The sequence below is a fragment of the Sinohyriopsis cumingii genome, chromosome 4, assembly GCF_028554795.1.
Source record: "Sinohyriopsis cumingii isolate HCF-2022 chromosome 4, ASM2855479v2, whole genome shotgun sequence".
Taxonomy (NCBI): domain Eukaryota; kingdom Metazoa; phylum Mollusca; class Bivalvia; order Unionida; family Unionidae; genus Sinohyriopsis; species Sinohyriopsis cumingii.
Window position 1 is genome coordinate 90,124,289 of NC_142964.1, and position 25,011 is coordinate 90,149,299.

Sequence of the window (25,011 nt, forward strand, 5' to 3'; positions counted from 1 at the left end):
ATTAATCTCTGATAACGAAATCCCGCCACGCCGTTCGCGTTTTTCTGAAGTTATGTCCACTTAGGTGACAATCTACAAAAACGTATTTTGCACAGGAGGGTTAGAATTTTAAAGAAAAAAATTTTCCCCGGTTTTCCTCACTGACTAAACTGGCTATTTAAAAAACGACCTTGTATATCTTAGGTATAGTTCAAATAACCTTTAATTCCCTTTATTTTGGCGTATGATTGATGGGTGTAATATGGGTTATAGAGTATACGGCTTGGCTTTACTCTAGATATGCATCTTTCAAAAAAAGTGCTAGCTCCACTTGGTCATTTTCACTTCCTGAACTTCAGAGGTAAATTGTATTAAAAAAACGAGCCAATAACTTTTTGATATTTTATATATTTGGTAATTCATTCATTGCACTTTCAGAAGCTGGTATTGTCTAGTCTGGCAAAATTCATTTTCCCTAGTTTAATAGCTGCTATGGATAGTGTACTTTAGACTAATTCAGGCTGATTTTTTTTTTAGCACAAGGGAGAAGTCATTTTAGTTAGCAGTGTGCTTAGATCATGTATACTTTCCGAAAGTAAAATATCCAAGGAAATGTCAGCCACATTTCATTAAAGTAGCATAGAGCTATGCCAACATTCTCTTCACTGTGCATGTTTTAAATGCAAACAACTTCACCTTACATACGTCACTCTCTCAAAAGTACATATTAACTGGTGAGCGCCTCCTTAGTTGACAACAAGGTTAAACCCGCTGTGATGCATTGCTGAATCGTGCTTGCATTGTTTTCAGATAGGATCCAATAGTCTACAAAGCGACAAAAATGCAGTTTACTGCCACAAACTGAGTCAACCCAATCCTACCGCTTTTTAAGTCACAAATATTGAATATTTATATGATCAGCCCATGAAAGTGATGTGAATTCACGAAAAGGAGGTTGGAATGAGCGTGTTGTGCCAGAGTTTAATCTTCTAAACTTCGAATCTGGAAAAAGTTTAGTATATGATTAAAAGACAATTTTCTTTTCCTGCGATGTACCAAAACCGGTATATATTTTAACTCATGACTTCGCCACTCGTTAAAATATTACATTTTTAATACCAGACAATGAAATATATCCGGTATCAACGTAGGAAAAGAAAATATCTTCTATATATAACACAATGTCGGCCAAGTCTGCGCGTCGGGTAATTCTGCGCAACGATATGTCATTTTTGTAAACATTGGATCACGTCTTATTTTGGGTCAAAAATCCATATTTTTTTATCAAAAAAGAACGATTGTACTTTAATTAAGAAAAGTGATAATCATAAAGTGTACAAAAATATCCCACATTTCGACTCGAAATGCACATGAAAATGTGATCTCTAAATGTCAGCATGAAGACTCACTCTATGACCTTCTTGAACCTGTAACACCAGAAAATCCTATTTACTAAGTATCTTTTAGAATCATACAAATAAATATACAAATAAATACTTATTTTTAAAAATTGGAAATGTATAACTTAAAAAAAATTCTGCATCTTAATGCATGTTTTCAATTTTGCAAGAAGTTGTCCCACACGTACAAAATCGTCTGCTACCCAACGTGTCAACTTGCCGCTAGAACGGAATTCTCATGAAATTCCCCGGCGTATAGACTGTTTCTAAATTCTTTAGTAATTTTCCCCATAAACAAGACGTTGTAAGCACATTACATCCTATTCATTGTTGTTTCTCTTCCACATAATAGCTTATTTTGTATAAAATGTTGAACTTTAATTTTTTTTTTTTACAAGATCGGTTTAGTATGCTTAATATCTCTTGCCATTTATTGGCATTCTTACGATGAATTTTGTAACACTAGCTATAAACCTGACCTAATTACTCGACTGAACTGCTGATAGAAACAGTCCAAAGTAATGCATTTCATTTCTGCGGCCCGATGGATAAACATTACATCTTTTAAGGGCTGTGCGCAGAATAGGCCGACTTGTAGCGAGTCATGAAAACACGGGGGTGATATCCCGTGTGTCAAAAGTTAATATTATTTTGAAAAGAATATTCTGTTGACAATTGCCTCTTTTCAAATGGTAATTTATTTCCGTCAATCGGTCGAATTCGGTATGCGTTTTGTTTCAGTATTGGAGACGGAAACCTTACGTGCGCAGAAATGCCCGATAGCATTGTAGATGGCTGAGTGAGACGTATCTCCTGCATCGATTTAGACCAAGTTGTCCGCCTTTTTGCTGTCATGACTGGTGGCGTCACCAATCGTGTCATAAAGACAAGACGGTAACAAGTTGTTTGTAAAACACTGATCGTGGTGTTAAATTGTATCAATTTAAATGTTCAATATTAATTTAATTTATAAGCTTATAAAACAAAAATCTGTTTAGAAAGAAAAAATTGATATAGGGATGTATTTTTAGCTTCACTTCTGACAATTTCTAAGAGCCTTATATCGACAGTGCTGTCAATTAAGCATTTTACCAGATTGTCGACCGCTCCGGTGATCTTGTGATTAGAGCTTCCGCCTCGGATGCGGGAGGTTGCGGGTTCGTACCCCGGCTGAGACATACCAAAGACATAAAAATGGTACTAACACCTGCCTGGCTAGGCGCTCAGCATTAAGTGGTTAGAGTTAAGACTGGTCGTTCTGGTGTCAGGATAATGTCACTCTGTGGGACATCATGCTACACGTCTGCGGCATAGACATCACTATAAACCAGGGGCGTTTTAACCATTAAGCAGACTAAGCACGTGCTTAGTGCACCAGGGCCAAAGGGGGCACCACAAAGTTGAGAAAAGGGTGAAAAGAAAAAAAAAACGAATGAAGATTTGTAAATAAAATTGATAAAACTAGTGCAAATTGATCATAATGTTCTGTTTCTTGATCATGGTGCACCCTAGGGTTATCTTCCCAGGTGTACGTGGAAAGGAGGGGGGCACCAAGATTTGTCAGTGCTTAGGGCACCAGTGAGCCTTAATCCGCCCCTGCTATAAACGACCACACTGAAATCATCGTAGTGATATTACTGAAAATGTTTGAAAGCTACGTTAAAAATCCAAATGACACACACACAGTTATCGGTCAATCCTTGTTACGTAAATCGCCTATGTTGTCCGAATGTCAGCGATAAGCATACCGGAATGTTCTTTTCCCTGTTCGTCAGATCGGGAATGAAACCTCGGATGTAAATCGTCGCCATTGAGAACTATATTCTGAACTACGTTCGTTCACATTGGTCAATATGGTTGCGGAAGGAGTGGAAGTCGTAATCAAAACATTCTCGGATTGTGCTATCGTAACATGCGTGTCAAATCAACCATAGTATTCCAACATTTATTTCTGAGATTATGTAGCGGCCTGACGGAATGGCCGTGCGATGTTCCGATTGACATGAAATATTGTATCTAAATGGAAGTGATCGGTTGAAAAACACCAGAGCTGAGGAAGTGTATGGGCTCATGACATCATTTGGTAAACAACATATTATCAATCACGGCGATTGTAATATTTTCAATGTGCTTTTTTTTCTTCTCGATAATTTAAAGAAAGGCCATTTCATGTTCTGATTACATTCTGAGGGTTACCTCAAAGTGGTGGGCTAATCAGTAGCGTTTTAGGGCACCGCATCACAACAGTGACTATATGGTGCCAACTAAAGGTAACGTTCGAAATGAATGCAAACATGAAGTACAAGATAAAAATATTAAACACTAGGAGACTGAGAGTGAAATGAGTACTTTGAGGGGAGGGCACTGACCCTTTATATAGGGAAGACACTGACCTTACACTAATATAAAGGGGGCCATGGCGATTAAAATGTAGACATTTAACCTTTTGCAATCAAGATGAAACGATCGCATCATTTCGTGAAGAAAGGAAAAGAAAGTAAGAGCCAGAAACGCGACCTATCGCCTCGCACAGTAGCTGCAGTCTTGGCTAAAATCCATGCCATCGATTTTGAAGACGACATGAGTGAGCCTGAATCCAGACCCAGAGAGTCAAACTCAAACCAAAGTCCACCAGTAAACCCTGAAATATACTACCACATTCGAGAGACGGATAAACGCTCCTCTAGATACGTTAGAAACAAAGCCTACGCGTACACGTTGAAATTTAAAAATTTCAAGTCAGACTAACGCTGCAGAAAACGGGTTCATCATCGAAATGTGGGATTATTTGTTAACCAATCTGAAACGGCAATGTCGAGCCAACGAAGACGATCGCTTGACACTTTCCATTTATCACGACAGTCTGAAGTCCCAAATTTGATTGAGTTTAGCAGGCCAACAGAATTAACACCTTCCAAATACATCGACAAGATGCACTACGTTCAGCAGTGCAACGAAACGTTTCACATCAGCGATGGAAAAGCGACACTGTACATGGCCCACGTTACTATTCACAAAGGGACCGGACGCAAAAAGGTGTTTTTGGTTGACGACCTTCGTAACAACAAACCATGTCTCGTCCGAATTAACAACCTTAAAAACAAGATGTGTTTAGCATGTGCCATAATGGTGGGACGAACTTATACTGACAAGAACGACACGGCAGAATGGAAAAATGCCTGGAAAACTATTCAGCAATCAGACCGAGCCAAACAACGAAGAAAATCAGAACTGCTACAGCAAGCGGTGCTATCAAAGACACACGCTGTGGCATTCCTGAAATGCAAACATTGCAAGACGTCTTGGCTCCACGCTACGACTTGAAAGTACACCCTCAAGAAGTGCGTGGACCTCTACTGATTCGAGGAAAATATTTCAAAAACGGAGAATAAATTCATGTCTATCGTCACGATGAACATTTCGATGCCATTTTCAGCATCACCGCATTCCTAGGATACAATATTGTGAGAAATGTGCTAATAAGCATAACAAACAAGAGCAACACAAACATTGTAAATCAAAATGTGAGGAATGTTTGGCCTCTAAATCCTGTGTTGACGAATGACAAAAACGAGTGCATTGCCCAACTTGTCAGCGCACTTTTGTCAGCCCAACCGGTTATCAACAACATCTGAAGACGCAAGGTTCACAGCAGAATCGTGCTTGTCAACTCCTGAAATTGTGATCAGCTTGTAGACAATATTGACAAGACACATTTGACCAGCAAAGAAACGATGTCACTTTTGTCACCAACTTGTGGACTTGGAACTCGAATGCTACTTTAAAAAATACCAACCTGAACAGGAGTAGGAAGAAGATTACCACAAAAAGAAAGGCAATTTTATCTTTTTCGATTTCGAATGAATGTATTAGACTGGCATTCACATTCCTAATTTCTGCGTGTTTCATCGAGCATGCGAGAAGTGCATCCAAGAACCGATCTTTTATCTTTGTCTTCACTGTAGCAAGATTCCTGGAGGACGTGAAAAATATTTCGGGGATCTAATACTTTGACCGATTTCGCCCATTGGATCTTAGACCCTATCGACGAAACGTGGAGCCAAGAGGACATCAAACGTTTGGAGTTTGCCATCGCTATGATACGGTGATTGCTCACAATTTCTCGGGACATGATGGCCAGTTTCTTCTGAAATACTATACGGAACAAAGTACCGACCGTCCGAAAGTGACTTTGAACGTAGCCAAACTCATTTCCATACAAGTGGGAAAAGTGCAGTTTAACGATTCATTGAGTTACTTGGCTATGCCTTTGAGCCGAATGCCTAAAATGTTTTAAGTGATAGAAAAAGCCAAAGGTTATTTTTCCGCACTTTTTCAATAACGAAGCCAAGCAACAGGCCGTTTTACCCCATTTGCCTCATGCTCACTACTACGATCCCGACAACATGTGCACCGAACAACGAGAAGCTTTCTACTCTTTCTGTGGTTGGACGGGTGGGCGCCATTCCATGAAAAGAGGCAGCCACCGAAGAAACTCTTGAATGCAGCCATCCTGAAATGTAGCCCTACCTGATGAAAATTGAAGACGTATGTAGAGGATCTTAGAGAACAACCCGGGAGTGATAGAACCCGATGTATCACTAGAATTGCCTAAATGTATGAGGTTTTCTTTTTGGTTTTAAAAACATCTTTTGATAATATCTTAATTTAAATAAATCCTGATTCGATCCTTTATATACCACCATCAAAAGTATACAGGTTTAACATTGCATGATACAAAAAAATTTGAGTCATTTAGACGTAACTGACTGGTAACTTTTTGGGAAAATTGAAGTACACTCTGAACTCAAAATTCAAATTGAATGTTGAATTATTATTGAAATTTATTGACTTAATGGATTTGGTCAATTGCACAGGTGGCTTACACATTATTGGTTATTATAATTAACTCGACTAATTCTGATTTGCAGTACGATCTAGCATTTCGGTTTTCCCATGCGCTTGCTCCCTGTTGTTGGGTCCCTAGGCTCCTTCTTCACTCGGACATTTTCATTATGACGGAATATGGAACTATTTCCACCCGGCTAAATCCTTCAGGTGCCCCGATGAGCGTGCAATCACGGAACCTAGGGAACTCTATAAATGGGTGCTTCGCAATAATCGTGTGAACAGTAGATTCAGATTAATTAATGGGCATGCGTGTTACTATTTCGGTCCATATTTTGTCTCGTGGAGCATTTTCAATACTCCGAAAACGGACCATTTGAGCACCACTCTTTGAACGCATAAACGCGTGGGGATGTGGCTCTTATTTCTTTCCCCACGATTTATTATATAACCTAGAATGCAGGCAGAAACCAGTCGCACATGCCCAATTGGAAGAAAGCGACTCTAATTCAAGGAATCAATCAATCAAACCAAATTGGCTACCCATCGTTGACGTATCAAGATAAAAGAAAATGAGTAGAATTGCCAAAATGTTGGAACTCCAAATGCACCTGGTGTATGCTCGACGGCTGTTGGATGAGCTGAGTATGAGGGCGATTGCGGAGGAAACCAGGATTGAAGAGGAGGAGAAAAAGAAAGAGACGAGGAGAGGAGAACAATTTTGCCTCACATTATCCTGAGGCAAACGGGTGAAGTGCAACCCATGGTGAGGGCACTACCACCACCACGTCAGCCACAACCAATGCCACCACCGAAGAGTCGCGGTTCCCCAGACAGAAAGCTGGGAGGAGGAGTTGCAGAGACAGCGACAAGAGTGGAACCTCAGCGTCAGCGACAACAGTCGCAGGCTTACCGCAGAGTCTTGAGGGAAAGAGCATTCTGGGTCCCTCAAAGAGAAGATTGGGATGATGAGGCCACTCAAGCTGCCTCCACACTCCCAAGAACGAGAGTCAGTTGGGAGCAAGATTGGAGTCGGCGATGTATGTGTGTTGAGCCCGACCTGGAAGGTGTCACCAATCAGCAGGTGGAGTTCACAGAAACAACTCTTCTCAGGGCTAACCAGATCACTAGAAAAGAGATTGATCAAGTTGCCACAAATATTAGTGTTTGTTGGTAGTGGGTGTGTGCTGATGTGATAGCGCGTGTGTGGGTGTATTTTTGTGTGTGACTATTTTTGTTTGTGTTTGTGTGGGTGCGCGTACAAGTGTGTATTTTTTGTTTGTGTGCATGCGCGTACGTGTGTATGAGAGTGGAGTAGTATGACTATAAACACTGAATCCTTTACAGATGTGATTGTAGGTGTTGGTGTGTTTTTATAAACAATTTTCTTTTCCACTACGTATTGATAGAAAGTAAAGTGGGTTTTGTAGGCTAGCACTCAAATCAATATGCGGTTGTTTGGTATGTGATATGGATAGTTAGTGAGAGGGATGTTTTCATTCACGAACGTATTTGATGTATATAAAGAATAGCATTTGGCATTCGCGCCATTCAACATTGAATAAGCAAAAATATCATCGAACTACGTTGACAAGACGAAGAAACTACAAGAGGTAGTAGATACCATAGGGAGGGTGGAAGAGATGCTTGTCAGGATTGAGTATGGTTCCTAAAGCCCCCGCCGATTGAAAATGGAAATCAATAATTTAAGGAGAGAGAAGGAAATATTTAGAGAGCTGATCTGAGAGGAAAAAGAACAAAAGAATGACCAGGACGAAAAGGAGCAAATTAGAAGATGGAATGATAAGCTTGAAAAAGAAGAAAATGAAAAGAAGAAAAAAGCGGAGTAAAAGGAGAATGAGGAGAAGAAGCAGGAAAAGAAGAAGACGAAAACTCTAGTGAAGAGGATAAGGAACTGAAGGAAATGAAGAAAGAAGAAGAAGAAGAAACCCACAAAGGCCCTTTTCCGGCCCCCTCCCTTGTCTCGAAAGGATGCTTATTCTTTCTTGCCTAAAAGAATTTTCAATCGATTTTTTTGTGTCATTGATTTATGTCCATAAGTCTGTGTATGTCTCTGTCATTGTCTCTCATCCTGTCTCTAACAACGTTTCCACGTCTATGTCTCTATTTGTCCGTAGAGTATCGCATATTCAGGTCAGCCGCTTGCCACACTGTTCCGCCCGATTGATGTATGCCACTCGCAACATTGTTGTCATTGTTTCTCCAGTGTCTAGTACCGTGATGTCACCCATGTTAAATTCCCCTTGTCGCTAGACAGACCCAATCCCTTGTCGCTCAATAGGCCCATCCATGTTAAAATTCCCCATGTTAAATTCACCTTGTAGCCGGAGTGCCGGACCCTTTTTATAATATTCCCCTAGGATGCCCCCCTTTACTACTCATGCCATTCCTGTGATACCGTTCGTGTGTCGTACCGATCTGCTTAAAAATGCAATGCAGCAAGCTGCCAAGTCCTTGCGCGTTTGTTAGAAGATAGTATCAGAGGTATAATGTATGTTTACTTTCATAGCACTACAGTTACGTCACGGCATCATTAACATAACCCACAGACGGCAGTAGACCAAAAAAAGAGTAATTATGTACCAAGTTCATACAAGAGAAAGAAAAACTCGAAGAAGAAAAGTTTCCTGAAGAAAAAAAAACGTCTTATCCCAGAGAGAGAGAGAGAGAGAGAGAGAGAGAGAGGTACTGCTGCTAAAACACGTGTGTACTCCAGAAAACCACGCCATTGGATAATATGGAAGGGGAAAACTCACTTTAGTTCCACAGTTACAACAACAATTACAATCATTGATAAATCGAACCGATTTGTCACAAACCAAAAACCATAACTGTTTGGCCAAATATTGCAACGTTTTTCAGTAGTTGTTGTTGTTGTTGTAGGGTTTAACGCCATTTTTCAGCACACGATAGGCTATACATGGCGGCCAGTATTAATGGTGGAGGAAGAACCCAGGAAAACCCTGGAAAGAATCACCGACCCACGAGAAGCTACCTTCAACCCACATTAGCCGAATCCGAGACTCGAACCCACGCAGACAGAGGTGAGATGGCAGTGATCCGTAACGAAGAGCGCTTTAGACCACTCGGCCACTCGGGGCCCCACGTTTTAAGTACAGCAGTATCGAACTTAGGAGAAGCAATCATTGAAGTTAATCCCTTCATTTAGACACTTTTAACGAGCATTTACTGCAATCATGCACATGCTGCTTGTTACGGAGGAGTTTAACATTTGAATTGTGCTGCTAAAAAATTTAAACGAAAGTTTGGCAGATGTGCGACAATGGTTTGGAGAACATTTGACGTACACGTTACACAAACCCATTCGACGAATATTTTACAGAAGCCAGACCAAAGTCAGACATCTAACACAAAAGTACAATGACAAGCAGACATAACGTGTCTCAATTTCATTTGACAGCGTACAATCATGGTGATAAATAATTGATGGCAAACACTGTTACGACCTCTCTGGTCTTAAACTAAGTAGCCGACAAGAGAGAAACCAATAAGCTTTGTAAAATTGAACAAATAACTTATTTCCTTTGAATACAAAGTTAATATATTTATAAAGAGCTTACAGTATTGTGAATTTAATCCCAAATTTTCCCAAATGTTCTGTCAAAAGTATAAAAACTATAGAGTATTCTGAATGAATTAAAGTGGTGTTCCTAAAGACTTCCAGTCTTGAAAGTGCTAATGTACAAATACCTGGAATAGTGTTGATGTGCCAACAGTGCTGCTGTATGAGAATACTACAATCCAAAATGTCTCTAAATGAATTCACAGTAATCCCAAAATAGTAATTTAGTCTGCAAGTATTATTGAGCTCTTTGCCAATCTGATTGAAATGAGATCTCCACTGTCCTACGTGAAGATCTGACAGCTATCGCTTAGGGGTCCTGTTCTGCTGACGTATGCTATTATCACAACAGCTAATTTGTATCAGCCAGTCACCAGAAGTCATAAGGGGGCCCCGAGTGGTCTAAAGCGCTCACCGTTTCGGATCACTGCCATCTCACCTCTGTCTGCGTGGGTTCGAGTCCAAGGCTCGACTAGCGTGGGTACGTGGGAAAGCCTGCCAGTAGCCTCTCGTTGGTCGGTGGTTCTTCCATGGATTTTTCAGGGTTCTTCCTCCACCAGTTATACTGCCCGCCACGTATAGCCTACCTTGTGCTGAAAAATGGCGTTAAATCCTGGAACAACAACAACAACAAGCAGAAGTCATATAGTTTCGCATTTGGAAGACTGAACAGTATGGCTGAAGAGCATCAATGTGTGCCAACGATTTGATTACTTTCAGCTTTCTGAAGGCTGCATTTCCATTGGCTAATTCAAAAGTCAGGAGAACATGAACCCTAAACGGTCACTGTCAGATCTTTACGTAGGACAATAGAGATCTCAATTTAATCAGAGTGAGCTCTTGTAACTCCATTGAATAGTTTAAATACATAAATGCTCTCAAATTAAAAACTGGACACAACTGAAAGACTGATACCACTTCATATGTTAAGATAGGAATAAAGAATTTCTGTTTACTTCTCTCTTAAATTAAACGTAAGACACAACATGGAGACCATGATGAGATGAAAAGTTTATTTCCAGAACATTATAAGCTGTATATAAGATCAGGTTATTTACTAAAACGTTAGTAAAGAATATGGCAAACAACATCTAGACCAAGACTTTCCAAGGGAAAAACAATATCCTGAACTCAGATCCAAGTAAACATTTTGACCTCAAAAATACTAATAATATTAATATATAATCTACAATCATAGACATAAAATAGCTGTGTAATATGGTGTTTACAACACAAGACATTAGTCAATTAGACCCAAACTCCTACCCTCAGTTATGAAAAAAGGTCACTCACACAAAGCAATTTAAATATACAAAACATATGATCATGGACAAAAGCCAACACACAATACAAATTAAATATACATATCAACAGACAAAGAGACCTACTTTCTGAACCAAGCTTATCAAATTATTTTGAAAGAGGCCTTGTTTAATTATTTTATACCTCACTACATACTCAGGTAGATCGACATGCTACCACGTCTCGTCAAAGCTTACAGTTTGTCGTACCATGGAAGCATCGGATGAGTGCCACAAAGAAGTGAACCCTGAAAACGAAGTTGTTGTGTATGATCGATTCTTTGAAACGTCATCCACCACCAAGAAGTGGTGTTCGTAACCGGAGCGGAGATTGGATTTGCAAGGACAAAACAAAGGCACATTTGACAAACGTTATATATTTGTAAATGGACAACCGACTTGTTTAGTGTCACTGAACAAGAATATGGACGCACTTCTGGACGCACTTCTTCTGCATATGCATTGGAAGACATGAACGGAAAATTGTTGAAAGGAACTTTGTATTTGCCTGAATTGTAACGGGTGACCAAAAATGTGATGTGTACGATACCGAAATCATTCTCGATCGAAGAACACATAAAGTGGGGAAACGTGGACTTTAAGAAGTGAAAGTGCATTGGAACGGCTACCTACCTAATTTTGATTCTTCGATTACTGCTTCACAAGTCATCAGATTTAAGTAAAAATAGACGTGACCATCATGCCGTTAAACATCTCAGCTACCTTTCATTCTCAGAGCTCTTCTCTTCAAGAACCAATAAAACAATACATATGGGTGTGGAGTGGAGAACATGTTCCTAAAATCAACTCTTCTTTCCTGATAAATATTTAGTGGTGTATTGTTTCATCGAAGCAACAATTGCCAGTTTGAGTTTGCAACAAGGAGACACACAATGGTGGATACTTTTACTCAGGAGTTGTATTGGTTATCTTTTCCCCAGTCCTTCCTTGAAATATTATACCGACAGTAGCAATAGCAACCTAACCTTGCGGCCAACACCAGACACCACAGCAACAATTCATCCGGTCACAACAACATCATCAACAATCCTCTTTTGGAACATTTGGAAAATCATTATTCTTTGATATCGAGTGACTATTCGGTCACCAGAACTAGAGAGTGAGAGAGACAGACAGAGAGAGAGAGAGACAGAGAGAGAGAGAGAGAGAGAGAGAGAGAGAGAGAGAGACAGACAGAGAGAGACAGACAGAGAGAGAGAGAAAGAGAGTTCTGAAGATGTGTTTTGCAACAATAACGTATGTTGTTTCACAGGTAAAGTGCCTCAAGCCAAACCAAGGATCGCGAAGACCGTTGGGAAGTCTCTTTGGTAGAAATCATTCACCCTACGCAAGCCTCTATAGTAGCAAAGGTGAAAACACCTTCATTGTCGATATCTTAAATGAACAAGTTCAAGAACAATGGGACGAAAATAATTTACGAATTTGTTTAGTTAAAAAATATCACTAGTCAATGCACAGCTGACTACCTACACCATTAGAATGCCTGTTGGGTATTATTTGAATGTTCAATATCTGGTCGAAAGGATTCCAGCTATCTTCAGCGATCAGTTTGGCAAAGTCATATTGAAAGCTCGCTGACGTGTACTGACTGACTACCATAAAATTAATCATTGTCTTAAAAGATTTTTCTGACATGTGAATACTGTCCATTAATTTTTGTCCTGATTGAGAATTGGATGTTAACTGAAAAGCAAAAGGAAACGAAAATGATGCATCGAAATTCCTGCTAATATGTCAAACCCGAACTCGATCAGTTTGCCATACCACTAACAATGATGACAATACACTAATCACAACGGGTGGGTCTTCTCATCCTGTGTCGACTTTGACTACTTCAGCCTCTATCAGATTTTAAAACGAAGAACAAACGGACGTGAATAGCAGAGACTTGTACCTAAAAGTCCTCAAAGAAGACAAATGCATTCCAAGGGAAGATGCCATATTAGCTTCCGTGAACAATTTCATCAGTTCATTGTCCAGTGAAGTGGATTCGTACTTGAATTACAAATTGGTGAGCAGCAGTCTAGATATTTTCTCTTGCCAGCGTACCTGGAAAATCTCTTGAGATACAGAAAGGCAACAAAGAACGCACATCTGGTTGCTTCCGTGGTATAGAAATCTGACGCTTCGGGTGTCTTCAACGACAAAGAGCTGACAGAAGCTGACGATCCTCATAGTGGACGTACTTTAGAACTTACAGATTATTTGCATTTGGACATACGGTTGCAAGACAAGTATTTGTCAAAATGGAATGGATGAAAACACCTGAGACTGAATCGAAGTAGTGCCGTATTCCATTTGATGGCCAATGCTAACGAGTACAAACACTAAACAGAACGACAGCCAAGTATCCACTACGACGAGTGAAATTGAAAATTTTCACAGTTGCCTCTAGAATCCAATCCGAAAATCATGTTTTCCAAGGACAGCTACCCAAACGTTTGCACATTAGCATCGGTAACAATACAGTCATCAACGGAGACATCAATCAAATCACTTCGATTTCCAGCACTTCACAGTGTCTAAGATAGAATTCATTTTAGTCGGCCAGGATTTGTGTACCAGCCCCAAGGAACCTAGCATTGCAAGGAAATATCACTTGAGATCTTACTTGACACTATTTGAAGCCAGATGACAGAGAGGTACCAATGACAGCCATGGCATTTCATACGACGATTGTGCAGGTGGGTATGCTTTGTGGAGATTTGATTTCAAAGGAGACCAAGCCAGCGACGAAGAATATTTTCACTCAATAAAATCGAACCAGCTTTGTGTAGAACTTCACTTTGCAATAGTTCCGTCCAAGATAGTGGACTTTATCATAGTGTATGCAAAATGTGGCAATATTCCAGATATCGACAGTTTGTTAGAAGTGGACCTAGACTATTAGAAAACACGGAATACGAAGAACTATGGAGATCGGCAATGAGGATCTTAATGATCCAAAACCAAAGAGGTCAGAAATACACGCATGATGTGAAGATGGCTATCTCATGAACAATATTTAGCATCCTGTTTTGCTTGCGACTTAGCTGAAAGAATTACTGGTCTAACCGGAGGACATTGTTATAAATGTAAAATCGATCACCCTAGTCAGAAACAATATGACAAAAGTATGATCAGCTGTCAAGAAAAAAAGTTGGAAGAGCATATGGAAGAGGCATAAACTCTCATCTCAGAAGAGACAATTTTGAAAAGACTGGCGTGACCATTCCATATCTCCATTAGCTTCCCAGGTAACGAAATGCATCGAAGTTCTCTTGCAAAATAATAAAGAATCAAACATTTGCCTTCTGACTCACAGTTCGTATACAACGTTTTGAAATTCTGTGATGTGTGAAAAAGATGGATTTCATTGTCTTATGAAAAACCTAAAGACGGCCAAGCAAATGTCATCAGCTCAGACGAAAATCATGGACTAAGAACCCAGCGGATAGCCGTCTACTTCCCAAACGATCACAGTGTGGAATATTTTGATTCTGTTGGATTACCTCCTGTTGAAGACGACATAATTGACACTATGAGAAAGGAATGTTGTATCGACCCGACTCAATAATGTAAGAATACTTGGAGCAAATTCCATGTTGTATGGAGAGAAAAAATATAGTGCTTAACTTTTTTCGTGAACGCATTCTTGGAGTTTCCTATGAACACTTAATGACTTGTTTTGATTATGAGTAGTCTAGCATGATGATAAACTAGGAAAATGCTTTGATGAAAAGTATGGTTATCTCTTATCGTTAGCTTATAAACATAGTGTGCATAGATGGAAAATCAGTGCCTTAGATCATTAGAAGTCAAGTTTGCCTCTACAACGTTGTCAATCTTCTGGATATGGCCATATCAGATAGTGTTTGTTTGTATTTCTGTTTCGAGTTAGAGAAGTTTCTTCTTACTAATAAACTTGTTGAATTCTTAAAATAACATGTTGTTGTCCTGCTTTTTATTGATTGAAAACAGACTGTATTGACATGCACTGTCACATTCTCTCTATCATTCTTGGTCAATTTTTTTCACGTCCGCATACAGAATTGTGTGGATATATTCTTTCACGTCGCTTTCCCCGGATGAAACAGTTCGTACATGAGACTTATCACGTTGTAGATTAGGAAAATCTCCGGCTTGACGGATGGGTCGGGGAAACATATCGGCAGAGGTAGGAAACGAATATGGTATCATATCATTCGATATGGTATCGCCTTGCACGTGTCGAACCTGATCTCGGCTAAGTAAGAATCCTGTGCTAACCTTGGAATAGGCTAGGAGGTTATAAACTAAACTAACCTCATTTAAGTAAAACAAATCACAAATTAAATAACAGTTACTAAATAAAGAACATATTGATAGGGATTTAAGGCAAATATAGATTAAATACTGAAATAGTGAACATACCCAGAGATCAATATATTATTAAACCACTAACTCCTTTCATCTATTACTTTCTCATTCCAGAAATGTAAGCAATCCCTATACTTAACCAGATCGATTTGGACTATACGATATTAATTGTGAAGAAAATGGTTACAACCCAAACTATACAGGCCCAGCCATAAAAAATGTCAACGATTTACAGTAAAATATATATATATAGCTGATCAAAAACCCGTGACCATCAGGCCCGACTGCACATGGAAGCAACCCATAATAACTTAAACGCCGGATACTCAGCTTCCCAAAACTTAGAAATATCAGGTGGCCAAAAACCCAGGACCATCACGCCCAGCTCAAATAAATTCAGAACTCTTAGCTCCGAACATTTTTGAATTATAAGGTGGTAAATCACAGAACCATCAGCCTCACCCCCAAAGCAGAACTAAAATTAGAGCCTATGAACAAACCATGGCTCCAAATAATTATAACGGTCACAATTAACACAGTAAACTTAGTATGTACTGGGCGGTTTCAAGTCAAATACCATCAGACCCCACCGCACAAGGTGGCACACTTTAGACCCAACTTAAAAACTATAAATTCCTAAACCAGGAACCATGTTTTACTAAAAGTCCCCAAAAAGCTTACCCGTTCCCCACCCCCCCCCACCCCCAAAAAAATCTGAATTAGTACAAACACAGAGATTCAGCTTTTTAAAATTGCATCAGGACGACAACTTTAAATCTCGGAACATAAGGCTACAAATTTTGTCCAGGATCAACGAGTGCCAAGGGTGCCGTCGATATGACTCTGATTAGGATTTTTAGCTTTAACAATTTTCCAGTCATATCGCTATGATGCCTGCAGTGTGGCAGTTTATAGTGATGTCTAGTACTGGGGCATCATGCCACAGACATGTAGCATGATGTCCCACCCAGTGATATTATCCTGACACCAGGTCGACCAGTCCTAATACTAACCTCGTAATGCTGAGCGCCTAGCGAGGCAGCTGTTAGTATCATTTTTGTAAATCTTTGGTATGACTCGGCCGAGATTCGAACGCACGACCTCCTGCTTCCGATTCAAACAAAGAACAAATGTAGATTGCTAATGATAGGCTCTACAACTCCCTGTAACAAAGTATGTCGTGCAAGTCTAGGACAAAAACGTGTTTACGGTGTGGTGTTGGAGTTAGAGACGAAACGCAGTTGTGTGTGCAATATGGTGGTAAAAATACAGAGAGCTGAAACGATATAACGATAAAAACAAAACACCGACAATAATAGGGTTATAAGAAACGCTGAAGACTATCTATTTAGATTTGCAAAATCATTATTTAGACAAATAATATTATATATAAATGGAGCAAAAAGAATTTGTGAGACATCCTATCATCAAGAATTATGAAGCATCTCGTGATGCTGTAATCAAACACTGTCGACTAAAAAAACAATTAGTTTTGATAATAAAAATGGTAATCTCGTGTTTTGTTTTGATAGGAAGAAATTTACGCCAACACGGAATTTTCCAGAAATGAAGGGGATTTCAAGAATGACTCATCATATGGTTTTTCTAGACCATTCGCCGACGTAAAATGCAGGGATTTCCAGACGGGATTTCCAGAATCACTCAGTTCACGTGATTTACTGGAAACTTCTGTGTAGGCGTATGCGTGACTATAAAAGACGGAGAATTTCTCTATCGGAGTTAATCTAAAAGTGCAGTGAACAGAGGTAAGTTAAACATTTCATTTAGTAATCTAGAGGTTGTGTTTTACACAATTGTATTATATCGGCATGGTTGAGGAATATAATTTAAATATATATTTATTATATAATGAACTATGAAAATATCAATACTATTGTTTCTGCAATTACAAAATTAAAACATGACAGTATAAAAATATCTGATGAACTAAATTTGTGATTTTTAATCATTACAAGAACATAAATTCAGATATAGTTATAAACTACGAGCGAAGTACAAATTCATCAAGCTCATTCAACAAGCTATGTTCCAATCCTTGACTTCAGTCAAGGAAACAATTTGATAAATTCGTCTCACTTTCACTCGCGATCGAGAAAATTTGATCAGAATTGTCTACGAACACGAAATAAAAAAGTATGAACACACGTGTGAGACAATTAAGAAAGATTATGTCAGAAAACGAAAGCACTGTTACTAGTGAAAATTAAAACTGCTGTCAGTGACTGTAGTGACGAAAATGAAAGTTAGGTCTCTGTCGTGGCTAGTGATTGTGAAAGTGAAAGTCAATTTTTATTCAGATTTATTTTTTATTCTGATTCAGATTATTTTTATTCATATTATAATATTTTTATGTTAATTTTCTTAGAACAGTGCGAGATTTTAGTGAAATTTAGTCAAAAGGCATCGGGTTTTCACTGATTTTAGTCGTTTTGTCAGTAACAAAATCAGTTAAATTGCAGATTTTTGATGGGTCAAACCTCACGCACTTCTCTAAATGATTTATCGATAAATCCTCGTGAAACACAGTATAAAGTAATGTTTAATTTTTTTTCTTTAATTATGTGTGATTTTGATTGAATTTTTAGCAGAAAAGGGGGAATTTATCCATATACCCTAAAATCATTTAGAGAACTGCACGAGGTTTGACCCATCAAATTGACGAAAAATCAGTTTAAAAAAATTAATAATCTTATAACGTACTTATTTACTTCGACTTTGATGATATTTTTATTCAGAATCAGACAATATTTTTTAAGCTGATCGAATTCAATACAAGAATGTGCATCATTCTGAATCTGATCTCTATCACACGTAAACATAATAATATGTTCTCGCTGCAGTTCATTTAATTGTTCCTGAGTCAACAAAAAAAATTCATTGCCGTATTCATCAATAATTATATTAACACTAAATTGTACTGTATTGACTTGGGACGGTGTGATTATTGTTCTGATGGCATTTTCACGTACGCCTGTGTCGTGTATAAAAACTCTCACATGTTGGTACATTATATAATACCTTTTGATTAAATAATTAATTTGTAAAACACTCTACACGATTAAAAATCGTTATGATCATCTTACATATAAATCTATACTCAGAATTTAAATTCTTAAATCAAGCAAGTGTCCGGTCTGGTCAGTTGGTTTGAAACGTATCCTTCATAATAGCGGATTATGACATAGTAGATAGACCGGATTGATCGGTTCTTGCACGATCAAATATCCGGGAGGGACTTGTAGCGTAAAAGAATTCAAAATATATCCTTGCTGAGCTTGCTTTTATTTTTCAAGATCTGTTTGATAACTACCATCAAATGCATCACATACAAGATTTACTGCTATTGTTGAAGTTCTATTTACAATTCCTGGTGAAATATGACGACTTTCACCATATCGATTATTGTTATATCTAAGAATATTTGCTGGTGGATTTATTTTTTTCCACTTCTCGACGATTTTAGGAAAATATTCATGAATGACATCATTGATCGATTTCCTTAGTTCGGCGGCATTAAATCCTGGAAAATTAAATGTTCCTAAACCTGCTTCTGTTATTGAATATATATTGAGAAATATTTTCTTGTGTCTGTCTTCTGAATTGAGTACAGTTCGCATAACACTTTTGTGAACAAGTTCAAGATCAAATACAACCTGGTTTAATCTTTCTGTCTGTTTAATGATTTCATCTTTTGAAGACTTCAGGTCAAGTAGATACTCTGTAAATTTTTCTCGATGTTGTCCATGTTCACGATTAATATAATTAAACATAATTTTCATTTCATGGGCGGTAGCAAACACTCCTATACTTATTCTATTATACATCCACCATATTTCATCGATGCGTTGAAATAAATCACCATCATCCGGGTTGGCCCTTATAGATCTCCACAACGGAATACTGTTTTCATATTCTGTAGTAATTCCCCAGTACGACCTTTATCAGATCGCTCTGGCCGATGTTTTGCTGTAGGCAACGGTGGTGCTATTTCGGGCCATCCTAAAACACTTGTAATCGTCGAAGAATAAATATCAGCAGCGTAATACGGCGAATATATTTCTGTTGCGGATGATATCGTCTGTTTATGAACCGTTATGGCTATTTTTTATTCTCTTTCCGTTAGCGACTATATTCTACGCTTGAATTCATTGTTAATGCTCAATTTTATATGTTTACCTTTCGGTATATCTATAACCTGCCAATCTGGAGTTCCATCGTCGAGATTTTTATTTGCAAATACAAGATAATTATAATTATAACATTCTACGGTCCTCCCTGGTATCCCATCACCTTGCATCAGATCACCTCTGCATTATATACCATCTGGACTATCAGTCCCTAACCCTCCACCTTTATCTGCTACTAAGAGAAACCTCTGTATGATAAATAGAACCAAACTAATGCACGACATCCAAGCTAACCTAACAACTTGCTTACCTCCTACCGCAGAACAATCGATAACTGTCTGCGTTCATTACTTGACAAACATGCCCCAGCTACCAAGTGCAGAGTATTAATTCAAAGGTGTTCTATATGGTATAGCAGTGTTAGGGACCAGCTTCGCACTGCTAAAATAGACCGCCGTAAAGCTGAGAGGCTCTGGCTTTCCACCAGACTCACTATTCATAAGCAAATCTATGAAGTCGCTAAGAAGAAATGTCACAAATATAGTCCATGCAGCGAAATCAGCCCACTACACTACTAAGATCATGGAAAGTTCCAGCTGCAAAGAGCTATTCGAGATTACTAACAAGCTAATGTCAAGGAACAAATCAACACCACTTCCAACTACCTTCTCTCCAGTCGAACTTCCGGACATGTTTGCAAATTTCTTCCGTGACAAAGTACTAACCATTAGAAATAAGCTTGACACCACAATTTCAATTGACTCGTCGTCACCATACAGTTGGGATACAGAATTTGAGCGGCAACCATTAGCAGCATTTGAACTTGTCTCTATGGATTTCGTACGTACAATCGTGTTGAAGAGTGCACCAAAGTCATGTGAACTTGATCCAATTCCAACATCACTGCTGCGTGAGTGCTTAGATCCAGCATTGCCTTCACTAACTGATGTCATTAATACCTCTCTCTCATCCGGGGAATTCCCAGCCCAGTTGATCTATGTTGTGGTGTTCCACAGGGGTCAGTTCTTGGACCTGTTCTCTTCATTCTGAACACTCAGTCGCTCTCAAGTGTCATAGATCATCATCCAGTGTCTCACCAAGTGTACGCTGATGACACCCAAATATACAAATCTAGCCACCCAACTGAAGTTGATGCTACCATCCAAGGTGTAGAGAGGTGCATTTCTGATGTGAAATCATGGATGACATGTAACAAGCTGCAGATGAATGATGATAAAACTGAGGCAATTCTGATCACAACACAAAGACTTTCTCATTCACACCCTTTACCTCAAACAATAAATATCAGCAACACCAACATTAACTTCACACAATCAGTACGAAACCTAGGTGTTACTCTGGACAGTACTCTCACATTGCACCAACATGTCATGAACATATGCAAGGCTGCATATCTTGAGTTGAGACGCATCAGCTCAATACGCAGATATCTTTCAGTTGATGCCACTAAAACACTTGTGTGTTCATTAGTTATTTCAAGACTATTGTAACTCAGTTCTGTCTGGTTCATCTCAATACCTACTCCAGAAACTTCAAAAAGTTCAAAACACAGCTGCTCGGATCATACTTAGAGTACCACGATCAGAGCACACCTCCCCGCTGCTCTGTACCCTACACTGGCTATCCATTCGATCCAGAATCAAACACAAAATTTGTTCTCTGTGCTACGTTTCACTGTCGGACTCTAGTCCAACATACCTATCTGACTTCACCCATGTGTACACACCAGCAAGATACTTACGCTCCTCTTCTGATAATCGTATACTCATTAATCCCACTATGAAAACAAAGTCATATGGACAGCGTTCTTTTGCATACCAGGGCCTAGTACTAACATTAGTACCCTTACTCGTACCTCGTGGACAGGGTGCTAACATGAGCATATACGTGTTAATGGAGCAAGCCGGGTGTGATTCACACCCGGCGCTCTTTTAGCCTAATAATAACACTTTAAACATATTCCTTGCATATAATCCAATAAATTGAGTAGTCCTCTTATTTAATACCGGAAGTATCGAAAATCATTGTAGAAATAGTTGTAAAATCTCGTTTACCTTTTTTAGCCGATATTTTCTTTTAGATCGTCAGCCATATTATTTCAAATAATGATTACTTCCGTTCTCAGCCTCGTTTGTTTGTGTGCCATATAAGGACATTGACGCCTTATTTGGAAATGTAAACAAATCGTAGTAAAAATTTGGCGCCGTTTGGGTCAGAAATTTTGCGCATTAAAAGTAAATACGGTTTATCGGCAACTTTGAAATTCACCAAGAAGCGATTATTCGCACTCGATTGATAATAATATAGCGTAGAATATCCAAAATATGGTCTGGCAAGCCTTACGTAGAAAAGGGGTCACGGCGAGAGTCTCGCGTTATCTGTCATGGCGGACAGTATAAGGTTAGAGTAACCATGCCAATTTATTTTATCGTGTAAGGGCTTAATACATTCAAAATAAGCCAAACTTCTTTCACAACATGATTATACTTATGTAGTTGATTTCTACACTGTTTGTTTTTCTGACTTTAGTGGTGATATTTTTTGCTCCATTACATGATATGGGATCATTTCTTAGCCTCAACCACAACAGTATCAAGTTGAGGCTACGACATCGTAGCTAACCAGGGCCCAGCAACGTGGAATGAATTGCCCACTGAACTTAGACAGAAAGACACAGTGATCACAGGGCTCTCAAAACTCACTTATTTCGACTGCAAGAACAAACTTAAAGACCTAAAATTGTTTTCTACCTGAAATATTCTCAGCATGTTTGTTTGTTTATTTTTTAATGTTTTTCTAATTTCATGGTGTTTGTTTTTGTAATAATATTATTATATGTTTTTTATCTTATAGGTGTTGTCTAATGTTGTAAAGCACATAGAGCTTCTAAAGAGTAGGCGCTATACAAAGTCCTCATTATTATTATTATTATTTGTAGATAATCCGAAGGAAAAAAAATTGATCTAATATTGGGCCAACTGTAATTTACTTGAAATTGTGTAAGAGCTATTTCTTTTACTGGAATTGCAGTTGGAAAGTTATCGCTAAATTCAGGGTTGGTTGAGCTACTGATATCATCGTGGTTTTCAACTGTGCTGTATTCCTGGCTATCTGTTGAAGTAACTCGGTCATTATTATTTAACTCCTGATTAGCTAAATCAATCACAGTCATTGCTTCTTCGTAGATTTTAATCATCTCTCTGAACTCATTATCTAATATTTTTTAGAGTTTGCTAGCGTTGCTGTATGTAATTTTACTATATAATCACGTAATTTGTTATATGTGTACTTAGATATTTTTCGCGATGATATTAAAAAGACTAGCAATTGTTGTGGTTGAAACACAAATTGCTACAATTGCTAGCGATGGTGTTATTCTCGATAATAATACGCCGGTTCCAGCAATAACAGCAGACACCGAATACACAATTACGTCAACGACAACTATACGTATGCAATATTTTTTAATTACTTTTACTGTGTACTCGTCAACGATATTTTTTTAGTTTTGTTTGCCATTCACGTGCTTGATTGTACCTAAAATTCTGAGCACTGATTGGGGGTCTCATTATACTTTATTTTGTAATCAAATGAGGTGTTTCAGTGACAAATTCCAGACACCACCAGTAATACGCTGCAGTTAATTTCTTATCAAACGATTCCAATATAAATGTTTCTTCGCCTCCGCTATTTAACACAATAGACACAGTTTCAGAAAAACTATCGGTTGAATGACGCCAAGGATATGTAGTAAATATACTAAATTTTGCACCGCTGAACACGGACAGCCTGTACACACCAGTGACTTCTGCAGTATGTTTGATAGTGTTATTTTGATGTGACCATGTTGAGAATCCTAATGACACTGTGTATAATATGTTGGTAATCTGCTTGTGGGGAATTTTAATCAAATTAATTGTTTTAATGATATTAGGAATTCCACTTATTGCATTTTCTAATTTTTCTTTTTAAATCATTTCAATATCTGATATAGCTGTTTTAATATCGCAGAATTTTGTGTTAATATCAACCAGCTTTACGTCAACAGTCAACGGACTTCCAAAGAAATCATCCGCGATTTCACTGAGTTTTTGAAAGTTACTACCATTATTTAAAAACATATTTACGTGAACGTCATACTTTGCTCGCAGCGTGGATAATTTATTATCTACTGTATTATAGTTCTTGTCTACATATTTTTTGTTGAGGCATCTTCATCAGATGTTGGATCTCTTAAAACAGCTATTTTATTTTCGTTCATGCTGAGTTCACCTGTCATTGTATCACTGCTAGATCGTAAACGATTAGCAACACTGTCTGCAGTTTCATTTCTAATAGTTGCGATTGTTATATTTGAGTCTCTGATTCTACCGCCGTCTGCAAATACTGGAATAGTATCCGTAGCAGCACCGAGAACTCTACGAACTATGTCATTCCATTTGATATTACTCGCCTTTAAAACACCGTATTTATCCTGAAAAAAAAAAACAACTTCCTCTCGGTCAGCTCCAGAGAGGTTCATAATATCGGCAAGTTCATCTCTAGTCGAGTAATTTGAAAAATCAATATCATCTTTTTTATTGTCTTTGATAGAAGAAGATCTTCCGTAAATATCTACCATTACACTTTAAGATCTGTTTAAATCGTCTACTTGTATAATCGTGCCAGACTTTATGAGGTGGTAATGCTGATTTTGATACAGCTTCGAGTACAGAAATTACTTCACGGCCACATATTTTCGGATCGGTTATTGTCTGTGTTGGTAATATTGAATAACAGACTGGAATTTTTATTGATTTCACGTAATTTGAAAATTCTTTTGGCGGAGCCAACCCATAAGAATCAAAATAAACAATTCCACGTGGATCAGTTGCATTGGCCACCCAATGAGTGCCAGGACGAGAACTATTGTCGAGACTGATAATACCTGTTTCAATATTGTTTGGTTTGAAAGGTAATCAATCGTTCATAAAAAACATCTCTAAAATCTTTAATATTTTATCAGCATCAAGTAAATCAAAATTTGACATTGGAAAGACTAACGAACTGTTTATGTAAGTGTCAGACCTTTTATCTATCGATACGGGGTTCCTGGTAATCTTTGGCCTTTCCCTCCTTTTTTTGTTCCTTGTCCTGTTGCTTTCTTTAATGCCATCTCATCAGCGGTTCCAACAGCATCAAGTGCGGCTGCCTTTGCATCAGGTGGAGCTGCAGGAGATATTAACACTGGTATAGCTGCAAGAAGTGGAAATAGTCTACCCATTTTAAAAATATCTTTAATGGCACATGCCGAAAGATTAAGTCTAACACCAGTCTTTGACTGTGTGGCTTCAATGAAGTGCCTGAGTTGA